The sequence below is a fragment of the Phyllostomus discolor genome, chromosome 1 (genome assembly GCF_004126475.2).
Source record: "Phyllostomus discolor isolate MPI-MPIP mPhyDis1 chromosome 1, mPhyDis1.pri.v3, whole genome shotgun sequence".
NCBI classification, from domain to species: Eukaryota; Metazoa; Chordata; class Mammalia; order Chiroptera; family Phyllostomidae; genus Phyllostomus; species Phyllostomus discolor.
In genome coordinates, this window is record NC_040903.2 from 152,601,698 (window position 1) to 152,612,054 (window position 10,357).

General features: G+C 40.3%; 1 long non-coding RNA gene across 1 annotated transcript; it reads right to left on the bottom strand.

The window, feature by feature from the left end:
- Positions 1–934: 934 nt before the first annotated feature.
- On the bottom strand, positions 935–8,032 carry LOC118501363. Its single transcript, XR_004904005.1, has 4 exons — positions 8,020–8,032; positions 5,053–5,056; positions 3,812–3,814; positions 935–1,499 (listed from the first exon to the last, which is right to left on the bottom strand). It is a non-coding gene; the product is annotated as an uncharacterized LOC118501363 (long non-coding RNA).
- Between the last annotated feature and the right edge of the window lie 2,325 nt (positions 8,033–10,357).

The following is a 10,357-nucleotide window of genomic DNA, read 5'->3' on the forward strand; positions in this document are numbered from 1 at the left end:
CTTTCTAATAATGTTCTCTCATCACTGCCTTTTCTTCTTTATTTAACCATCTCCTCTTTCTGCTCTTTTTGATCTCTCTTTCTCTCCCCTCCCCTTATCCAGCCAGCTTACCACCAACCCTATTGCCTTAGTTTACAAGTAACAGCTTCCAGAACATAGTGCACAAAAATCATGACTGTTACTCTAAGCTTGTACAGGAATAAGAAAAAGGAAGCCATTTTTTTTCCTTGTGGGTGAACTCCTGGAAAAACCAAGTCACTTTTCTCTAACCAGTTTGTAAGTGGGCATTAGGGCTGAGGTCCCGAACTTCCTGTTCTCCTCTGAGCTGCTGTGGGGGAGAAAGCTTTCCACTGTGCTTATACGGTCTTCCTGCTGGTCTAATAATCAAATCGACATGAGACAGATTAACAAGAGAAAATGACCAAATTTAATTACACATGCACCAATGGGAACTTCACTTACATGAGTGAGTCAGAGGCTCCCAAGTGCACGAGAGGCTCACAGACAGAAAGGAGGATGAGGCATATGTGGCACTCTGAGCTAAGGGTGAGGTAAGGCACTGTGGGGCTTTGGAGTGTCATCACAGGACCATACAAAGAGCAGATATTCAGTGATTAGTAGTTTGCCCTGCCATACATAAAAGTCATAAGATATTATTTCTGGTGATAATTCATATCGTGGTCAGGTCCCCTAATTGAATTCTTTGAGGAAGAGGTAAACGTTTCTTGTCAGCCTACAGGGTCTACATTGCCTTTAGCTCAAAATAATTTACATGCTAAAGTGGCACATTTTGGGGAGGCCTGTTCTGAACCCCTTCACTGCAAGCTTTAAAAGAGGCTTGGGGAAAATAAATGAAAGTAGAAATGTTATGTGTTGCCAGATTTTTCTGTCCTCCTGGCTTTTCTCTTTGTCATGTATTGATCTGGCCAAAAATAAAACACACATTTTTTATTTTTACCAATAACTTTATTGAATAATGTATTCACTGTTTTGTTCCATGACCTTCTGCTATCTTTCAGGCAAAATCATAATTCCATCTTCCTAAAAGTTTTTATCCTTTTGACCAAAGAACTGCTCCAGATGCCTTTTGCAGTCTTCCAGGGAATTTAAGTTTTTTCCATTAAGAGAATTTTGTAAAGACCAAAATAAATGGAAATCTGAAGGTGCAATGTCAGGTGAATATGGTCGATGAATCAGAATTTCTCAGCCAAGCTGCAAACAGTTTTTGACTGGTCATCAGATAAACATGTAGTTGCATTATCCTGATGGAAGATTATGTATTTTTTGTTGGCCAATTCCAGATACTTTTCATTGAGTGCTGCTTTCAATTGGTCTAATTGGGAGCCGTACTTGTTGGAATCAATCGTTTGGTTTTCTGGAAGGAGCTCATAATAGAGGACTCTCTTCCAATTCCACCATATACACAACATCACCTTCTTTGGATGAAGACTGGCCTTTGGTGTGGTTGATGGTGGTTCTTTTCACTTGCCCCATGATCTCTCCCATTGCCCATTATTGTAAAGCATCCACTTTTCAGCACCTGTCACAATTTGTTTTAAAAAAAAGGGAACATTTTCATTACATTTATGTAGAGAATCACATATAGAAATATGGTTAAGAAGGTTCTTTTTGCTTAAGTGGAACCCAAACATCAAAGCAATTAACATAACTAAGTTGGTGCAAATAATTTTCAATGCTTAATTTGGATGTTTTGAGTATGCTGGCTATCTCCTGTGTGGTTTACCACTGATTGTTTTCAATTAATGTATTGATTTGATCAATGTCAACTTCAACTTGTCTACTTGACCTTGAGAAATCTGCAGTACAAAACTTCGCAAACCACTTTTGTCACGTTCAGTCAGTCTCAGCACCTTCTCCATACACTGCCCAGATCTTTGCGGTTCAGCTGTATTTTTACCTTTTTTGAAATAATAAAGCATAACATGTGGAGAATGCTGCGTATTTTCTTCCATCTTCAATATTAAAATGGCTACACAAAAATGCACCACTTCTGATAAGTTTTCTTTTAAATGCATGCTGATATGACAGCTGTCACAATACAATCTAACAAAATTGTTTTGAATGAAGTTAAAAGACAACTAAGCACCATTGGAGCTATTGTATGGAAAAAACCAAATGAACTCTTCGGCCAACCCAATAGTTTACCTAGGCTATTTGTTACAACTTTGTTTCTACAGGGTAGAAAGAAATTAGCTCTTGATGACCAAAGGTCATTTATTAAGTTCTTAATTGATTAAAACATTACAGTTGAAACTGCATGGTTGTGAGACTCCTAAGGGCTCATAACACAAACCTGGCACTTTTACTAGGTATGCAGAGAACGCTTTATTTTGAAGGAGTTGATAATGTACAAGGTTACACTTCTTACAACTTTCTCAGAGATAGAGGTTATTGATGATGATTGTATTTTAGAAACAAAATTTAGTGTCTGGGATTGACAAGTAGCTGTTTCTCATTTTGGAATTTACATGAACTACAACTGCCTAAGTATTATTTTTTTGTTAACCTTTATTGAAAAGAATAAGTGTGTAAAAATGGGGGTGATTTCAGAAAATTAAGCATGTAGTGCCATGCTCACTGCTTGTGAAATCAGAAGCTAACAATGAAGAGGATTTAAAAGTAAGGTCTTAAAGAGTAAACACAACAGTCATTTAGTGCAGTCACAACTCAGGAGTAGGTGTAGTTTTGGGGTTGGCACTAGCTAAGGCATCTGGGCACGTTCTGCATTTAAACTGGGGGACAGGAATCATATAGTAGCTTCTTTCTGTTTAATCTCAGAAGGCTAGAGGAGGTGACCTTGCCAAAGTATTTGGAACATGAACAAAGATAATTAACCAGCTGGTATTAATGACTACTACCACAGTTCATTGTGGTAATACACACCTTCTGCACATTCTGACCTGTTTGGGTTTAGGGTCAGGGCTTTGGAAAATTACAGAACAAAATGAAGTATCTCATGGTCACACATTTCTAGGTATAAGAGGACATGTAAAAAAGTTTTATTCTAATCCCTCATCACCTGAACCCAATTCAATAAAAAAAGACAGGCACTCAGGGCAGTATTCTGCTCTGTGAAGGCCTAAATGAAGGTGTTTTCTTCAAGTGGAACCACAGGGGCTGTGAGAACATCTGACTGCATTTCCCTGCAGCACTTCATTTGGTGGATAGAGGACAAGAATGTCCTACATGGCCCCCCAACACTCAGAGCCCCACTTCAGCCAAACAGACAGTTTCTCTCACCTTGATTCTTGCATTAGCTCCCTGACTGGTCTCCTTCCTTCTGCCCTCCTCTCTCTAGCATTTGTTTTTCACACAGTAGCCAGAGTCTTCTTGTAAAAATGAAAATTAAGTCTCGTCACCTCCTGCATTAAACTGTCCGGTGGTTTTCCACTGCAGTTAGAACATCATGTTATCACATTCTATCCTTACTCTGGTCTGGTCATTATATTCCTGTTCTGGTCTACAGAGCCCTGCAGAGCCTTAGTCCTCACTCATATCTCCAGCCGCTTCTCAGACTATCTTCCCCTTGTAGAATATGCTCCAGGCACAATGCCCTGCCTTCTGTCCCTTGAGCATGTAGAGTGTACCCCTGCCCAGGGCCTTTGGACGTGCATCCTTAGCTACTCTGACCTCAGTTATTTGAATGGTTGCCTCCTTCTTGTCCTTTGGGCATTGGTCCAATGACAAGGTCCTCTTCCATGAGAACTTCTTTGACCTCCTAATTTAAATGAACTCAGGAGGTCACTCACAATCACATTCCCTATTTCATTTTCTTCATAATCTTTATCACCTTCTAAAATTATTGTGTTTATTTAATGCTTTAGTAGTTTATTGACTGTTTTCTATCACTAGCATGTAAGCTTCAGAGAATGTAAGCTCATGACTGTATTGCACATTGCCATGTACCCAGAAATAAATTCCTGGCACATAGTGGGTCCAGAATAAATAGCTTTGGTTAGTGTTGATGAGTGGTGAGATTTAACCCATTCTCCTATCCCCATGGCACTGACATGCTCCATGGATAGGACATACTTTTCCTTTGTAAAGTAGGTTGAAGTCCCTGTTTAATTTGGAGAAAGAGCCAGTCTAGGACACACAGAACACTTAAACTACTTAGAATTTAGAGAGGGCTCATACACAGCATCTAATGTCACAAGAGGGGCAATATGGTAGACAGTCTTCAAAGATGGCCAACACCAATTTCCTCTCTCCTTGTACATACATGCCACTTCATCCATCAACGAGTGGGGTCCATTTCTCCTCTCCTTGAGCCTAATGGTCCTGTGATTTGTTTTTTATCTAATAAGTAGAATGTAGTAAGGTGATGTGGTAGAACTTCCAAGCCCAGGTTTTATAGAAGTAGCAGCATCTACTCCCTCTTGAAAATAAGCTGCTACAAATTTATGGTCAAGATGGCGATGTAGGTAAACAAGGCTCACCTCCTTGGACAACCACATCAAAATTACAACTAAAGTGTAGAACAACCATCACTCAGAACCATCAGAAATTGAGTTGAATGGAAGCCTGACAACTACAGAATTGAAGAAACCACATCCATCTAGACGGGTAGGAGGGTCAGGGACACAGAATGGGTTGGTCCTACATCCATGTGTGGTGAATAAAAATTTGGGAGGGGTATCTCAGGAGTGAGGCAGAGTCCCAGCCCCACAACAGACCCCGAGGCCAGAGTTCTAGTGCCAGGAAGATAAGTTCCCATAACTTCCGGCTGTAAAAACCAACAATGATCAAGTTAGTGGCAGAAACTTCTGGAAGCCCAAGCAGTTTCCCTTAAAGAACCCACACATGGACTTACTAAGACTCTCTACCTCTGAGCTCCAGCACTGGGGTAGCAGCTTGAAAGGCATCACTGGCATACAGGGAGGAACTGAAGTGTCGGGCATAAAGGCAGAAACTGGAAGGCAGCTTTCTCCTGGCAGAAAGGTGGGCAGAGGTCAGTGTCCTTTTTCTGAGTCCTCCCCCTACAGAGCCATGGAGCTGACAGGCAGGTGCCATGTCTGAGACTCCATCAACCTGGCTAACAACATTGGCCCTGCCCTGAGATCTCCCTGAGACTCTGTCCCACCCAACTTAAGGACCACCCAAACTGTTAACTATAACTTTTCCATATGAATGGCTGGTCTTGGTTCATGCTTCACAACTTCCTAAATCTTCTCAAACAACAAACAGCCAGCCTCAGTGAGTCCCCAGCCCTTGCACATCTTGCTAAGTAGCCTCAGGGCTAGCACTAGCAGCAGCCAGCCTAGGTTTACAGCTTGGTTTTGCCTGGGCATCTCCAAACCCAGCACAAATAGCTGCCACCTCAGATTGTTTTAAAGCTCAAGCAGGGTGGCCCCAAACAAAAAACAAGTGGGGGCTGACCTTGGTCTGCACCACCAGGGAAACCCCAGAGCCTTCACACCCAGTGGACAGCTTCAGACCACATCAGAGTACCAGCACCCTGCCCCTGCATAGCTGATCCTCCACAGAGCATGGAGGTTGGTGGCTAGTGGTCACAGTGAGTCCTCACCACTGACTAGACTGGGTAAATCCCTCCCATTGATCTGCCAACAGCAACCTAGGCTCAACTACAAGAGGAGGGTGTACTCAGTCCACATGAAGGCTGCACCTTGAGTACCCAGCTTGGGTGACAGGGGAGGCTATGCCATTGGACCCTACAGGACACCTACTACATTAGGCCATGCTCCCAAGACAGGGAGTCACAGGAGCTCTACCTAATACATAGAAACAAATACAGAGAGGCTGACAAAATGAGGACACAAAGAAACATGACCCAAATGAAACAACAGATCAAAACCCTTGAAAAAAAAAACTAACCAAAATGTAGGTAAGCAATCTATTAGATGCAGAGCTCAAAACACTGTTTCTAAAGATGCTCAAGGAACTTAGTGAGGGCCCCAGCAGCATAAAAAGATCTGATCAGAACCAAAGGACACACTAATTGAAGTAAAGAACAATTTACAGGGAAACAACAGTAGAGTGGGTGAAGCCAGGAATCAAATCAATGATTTGGAACATAAGGAAGCAGAAAACAACCAATCAGATCAACAAGAAGAAAAGTGAATCCAAAAAAAAAAAATGAGGTTAATATAAGCAGCCTCTGGGACAAATTTAAGAGGTCCAACATTCACATCATAGGGGTGTCAGAAAAAGAAGATAAAGAATAAGAAGTTGGAAGTCTATTTGAAAAAAATAGTGAAAGAAAACTTCCCTAAATTGGTGAAGGAAGTAGATATGTAAGTCCTGGAAAAAGTTCCAAACAAGATGGCCCCCTCCAAGACACATTATAATTAAAATGGCAAAGGTTAAACATAAAGAGAGAATCTTAAAATCAGCAAGAGAAAAGAAGTTAGTTACCTACAGGGAAGTTTCCTGTCAGCTGATTTCTCAAAAGAAACTTTGCAGGCTAGAAGATACTGACAAGAAATATTCAGAGTCATGAAAAGCAGGGACCTACTGCCAACATTGGTCTACCCAGCAAAGCTATCATTTAGAATTGAAGAGCAGATAAAGAGCTTCCAGACAAGAAAATAACTAAAGGAATTCATCATCACCAAACCATTATTACACAAAATGTTAAAGGGGCTTATTTAAGAAAAAGAAGATCAAAACTATGAACAATAAAATGGCAATAAGTACATATCTACCAATAATTGAATATGGAAAACATACTAAGCAAACAAGAATAGAGACAGTATCATGGATATGGAGAGCAGTTTGATGGTTGTCAGACAGGAAGGGAGTGTGGGGGAATGGGTGAAGAGGTGAGAGGATTAAGAAGTACAAATAGGTAGTTACAGAATAGTAATGGGGATATAAAGTACACCATAAGAAAAAAACTTATTTGCAAAGAACTTGTATGCATGACCCATGCACAGGAATAATGGTGTGGGGAATGCCTAAGGGAGTGGGGGTGCTGGGTGGAGGGGGTCAAGGGAGGAAAAATTGGGACAACTGTAATAGCATAATCAATAAAATAGAATTTTAAAAAGAAAATAAGCTGCTATGAAGTCCAATACACTACAGTGCTGCATTTTGAGGAAGCTCAAGCTATCCACGTAGAGAAGCCTTAAGGAGGAGCACCAAGGCACCAGATATCTGAGTGAAACCTTGAACCTTGCAGTCCAGCCCATAAATGCCACCTAGTGATTGACCCTAGTTCATGCCACTTCAAGCAGAAGAACCTACCAACAGAGCCAAGTCAAACTGCAGAATCATGATAAACTAGTGTTTCAAGACACAGTCAGCTTTGGGGTGGCTTGTTATGAAGAAGATGGCTAATGTTAGGCTGTTGTTGCTAAGGGATTTTTTGTGACCAGATCCTGAGAACTGACGAAATTTTGAGTTTCTCAGGCTTTAATCTACAAATAAATCATCAGGGCATACTGTTACAAGGCAGGCTTTGATTCTGTAGGACTGGGTGGGGTTGAGATTCTGTATTTCTCACCACTACGTAAGTGATGCTTGTGCTGATGGCAAAGTGCATGGGCTACACTTTGAGTACCAAGGCCAGTCCTCAGCCTTCAGGAAGTTCCACACTTCAATTGTCTTAGAAAACCCTAAGGTTCCCCATGCACATTGGAGAGAACACTAGTTTGAAAAATGACTATTCAAATAAGTTTGGGAAACAACAGCACTACTAGAGATTCACAATGTACATTAACCAATCGAGAGCTCTCAGAGCTCTTCCAGTAAGGAAACCTGTTTGACTCGATTTAGTGTATTTCCTAAGAGTATTTGATTATATCTATTAACATGTTAAAGAACTGGTGTCCTCTGGGACATACCTAGAGAAGTAAAAAGCCACTCTATTTTTTAAAATTAAGCCAGTTTCACATTGTCTCTCAATAATGAATGTTTATGTATCCCAGTTTCTCAATCCAAAAATACTCCCCTCTTAGACTGAGTCTAATTCCTTGCCCCTTGCTGCAATGTAAGAAATCACTATTCATTCCTCATAGAGTGAGAGATCCATAGCACTTCCCCGTTATTTAGCCCTTCCTATACTTGAAGGTCTCCATTCTTTGTCAAGGTCCTTGATCTTCCAGTTCTTTCAGATTTTCTTTCATTTCCCAGTACTTTTTTTGTTAAGCTCTACCTGCCTGAGTAACCTTGGAATAGTTTCTTGATATTTGTAAACATAAATATCCCCAATTGCAAAATGGAGGTACTCCTAGTATGGAGGTAAGTATTAAATGAAACATGAAAAGATGTTCAACACCACTAATCATCAGAAAGATGCATATTAAAACTACAGTGAGATATTACCCTGTTAGAATGGCTATGGTCAATATATCCACAAATGACAAGTGTTGGCAAGGATGTGGAAAAAAGGTAACCCTGTTGGTGGGAATACAGACTGGTACAGTCACTGTGAAAAACAGTATGGAGTTTCCTCATAAAATTAAATATGGAACTGCCTTATGACCCAGTGTTTCCACTTTTGCATATTTATGCAAAAAACCCAAAACACTAATTTAAAAGAATATATGCAACCCTATGCTTATTGCAGCATTATTTACAGTAGCCAAAATATGGAAGCAACGTAAATGCCCATCAATAGATGAGTGGATAAAAGAGTTGTGATATGTATATGTGTATATATGTGTGTGTGTGTGTATACACACACACACACACACACGCACAATGGAATATTACTTGGCCATAAAAAGAATGAAATCTTTCCATTTGTAAAACATTGATGGACCTAGAAGATATTATGCTAAATGAAATGAGTCAGACAGAGAAAGACAAATACTGTATGATTTCACTTATGTGTGGAACCTAAAGAACAAAATAAATGAACAATAAAATTGAAACAGACTCATAGACTCACAGAGAGTGGATTGGTGGGAGCCAGAGGGGAGGAGGTTGGGAACTTGGTGAGAGAGGTGAAGGGATTAAGAACCACAGATTGGCAGTTACAAAGTAGTCATGGGGATGTAAAGCACAGCAGAGGACATAATGGCAGGAATATTGTAATAACTATGTATGGTGCCAGGTGGTTACAGGAAATATTGGGGGAACTTAAAATTAAAAAATTAAAAATTAAAGGGAATTGAAGATTTAAAAAGAGAAAAGGTGCTAAACATCACTAATCATCAAGGAAGTGCAAATTAAAACCACAATGACATACCATCTCTTACCTAATAGAATGGCTATCACCAACAAGTCCACAAACAACAAATGTTGGGGAAGATGTGGAGAAAAGGGGACCCTTGTGCACTGTTGGTGGGATTGTAAATTGGTGCGGCCACTGTGGGGAACTGTATGGAGGGCCCTCAAAAAATTAAAAATAGGATTACCATATGATCCAGTAATCTTACTTCTGGGTATTTATCCAAAGAAATAAAAAACACTAAATCAAAAAGATATATGCAGTCCTATGTTCACTGCAGCATTATTTACAATAGCCAAGCTATGGAAGCAACCCACATGTTCATCAATAGATGAATGGATAAAGAAGATATTAGACATATATAATGGTATATTATTTAACCATAAAAAAGAAACATAGCCATTTGCAACAACACAGATGGACCTAGAGGGTAATATGCTAAGTGAAATATGCTAAGTCAGAAAGAGAAAGAGAAATACTGAATGATCTCACATACATGTGAAATCTAAAAATTAAATAAATGTATAAATGAAACAAAATAGAAAACAGACTCATAGATATGGAGAACAAGCTGATGGTTGCCAAAAGGGAGGGGTTGGGGGTTGAGACTTTAAAAAATCATTTCCAACATAAAGTCACACACACAAGATTAAACAAACAAACAAAAGTGAATCCATCTGTGTGAAGTGCTTATCAGAAAGCCTAAGGGTCCTAATCACCCAATAAATGCCAGCTCTTGTCATCACCATTATGGGACTAAACTCTGTCTCGTAGCTTCAACTCTCCAGCATTATAGGTGTTCAGTTCCCCCTGGGGCTGGAGAGGAGAAAAGAGATTGGGGTGATACGTGGTTGACTGAAACTCATCTAATTCCAGTCTGATTTGAGTTGCTATTCTTAGCTGCCTTCACACCAAATCTTTTCCCCGGAACTGCTGAGCAGCTTCACAAGGTTCAGGCTAAAGTTAGAATCCGAATCTGTGTCTCTGGAAGTCCACCCACTCCTTGTCTCTGGAAGCTGCTCTTTGGGACTGGCACTGGCATTTCAAGGGTTATCTGCTCTTCCTACATTTTTGTCTTCTCCTTCCTGGAACAAGTCAGAGATCATTGGGCAGAAGTCAGACTCCATACAGGTAGGTTTTGCACTGAGATGTGGCTCTGTACAACATCCCCTCTACCATTTTCCCCTTTATTCTGGAGAC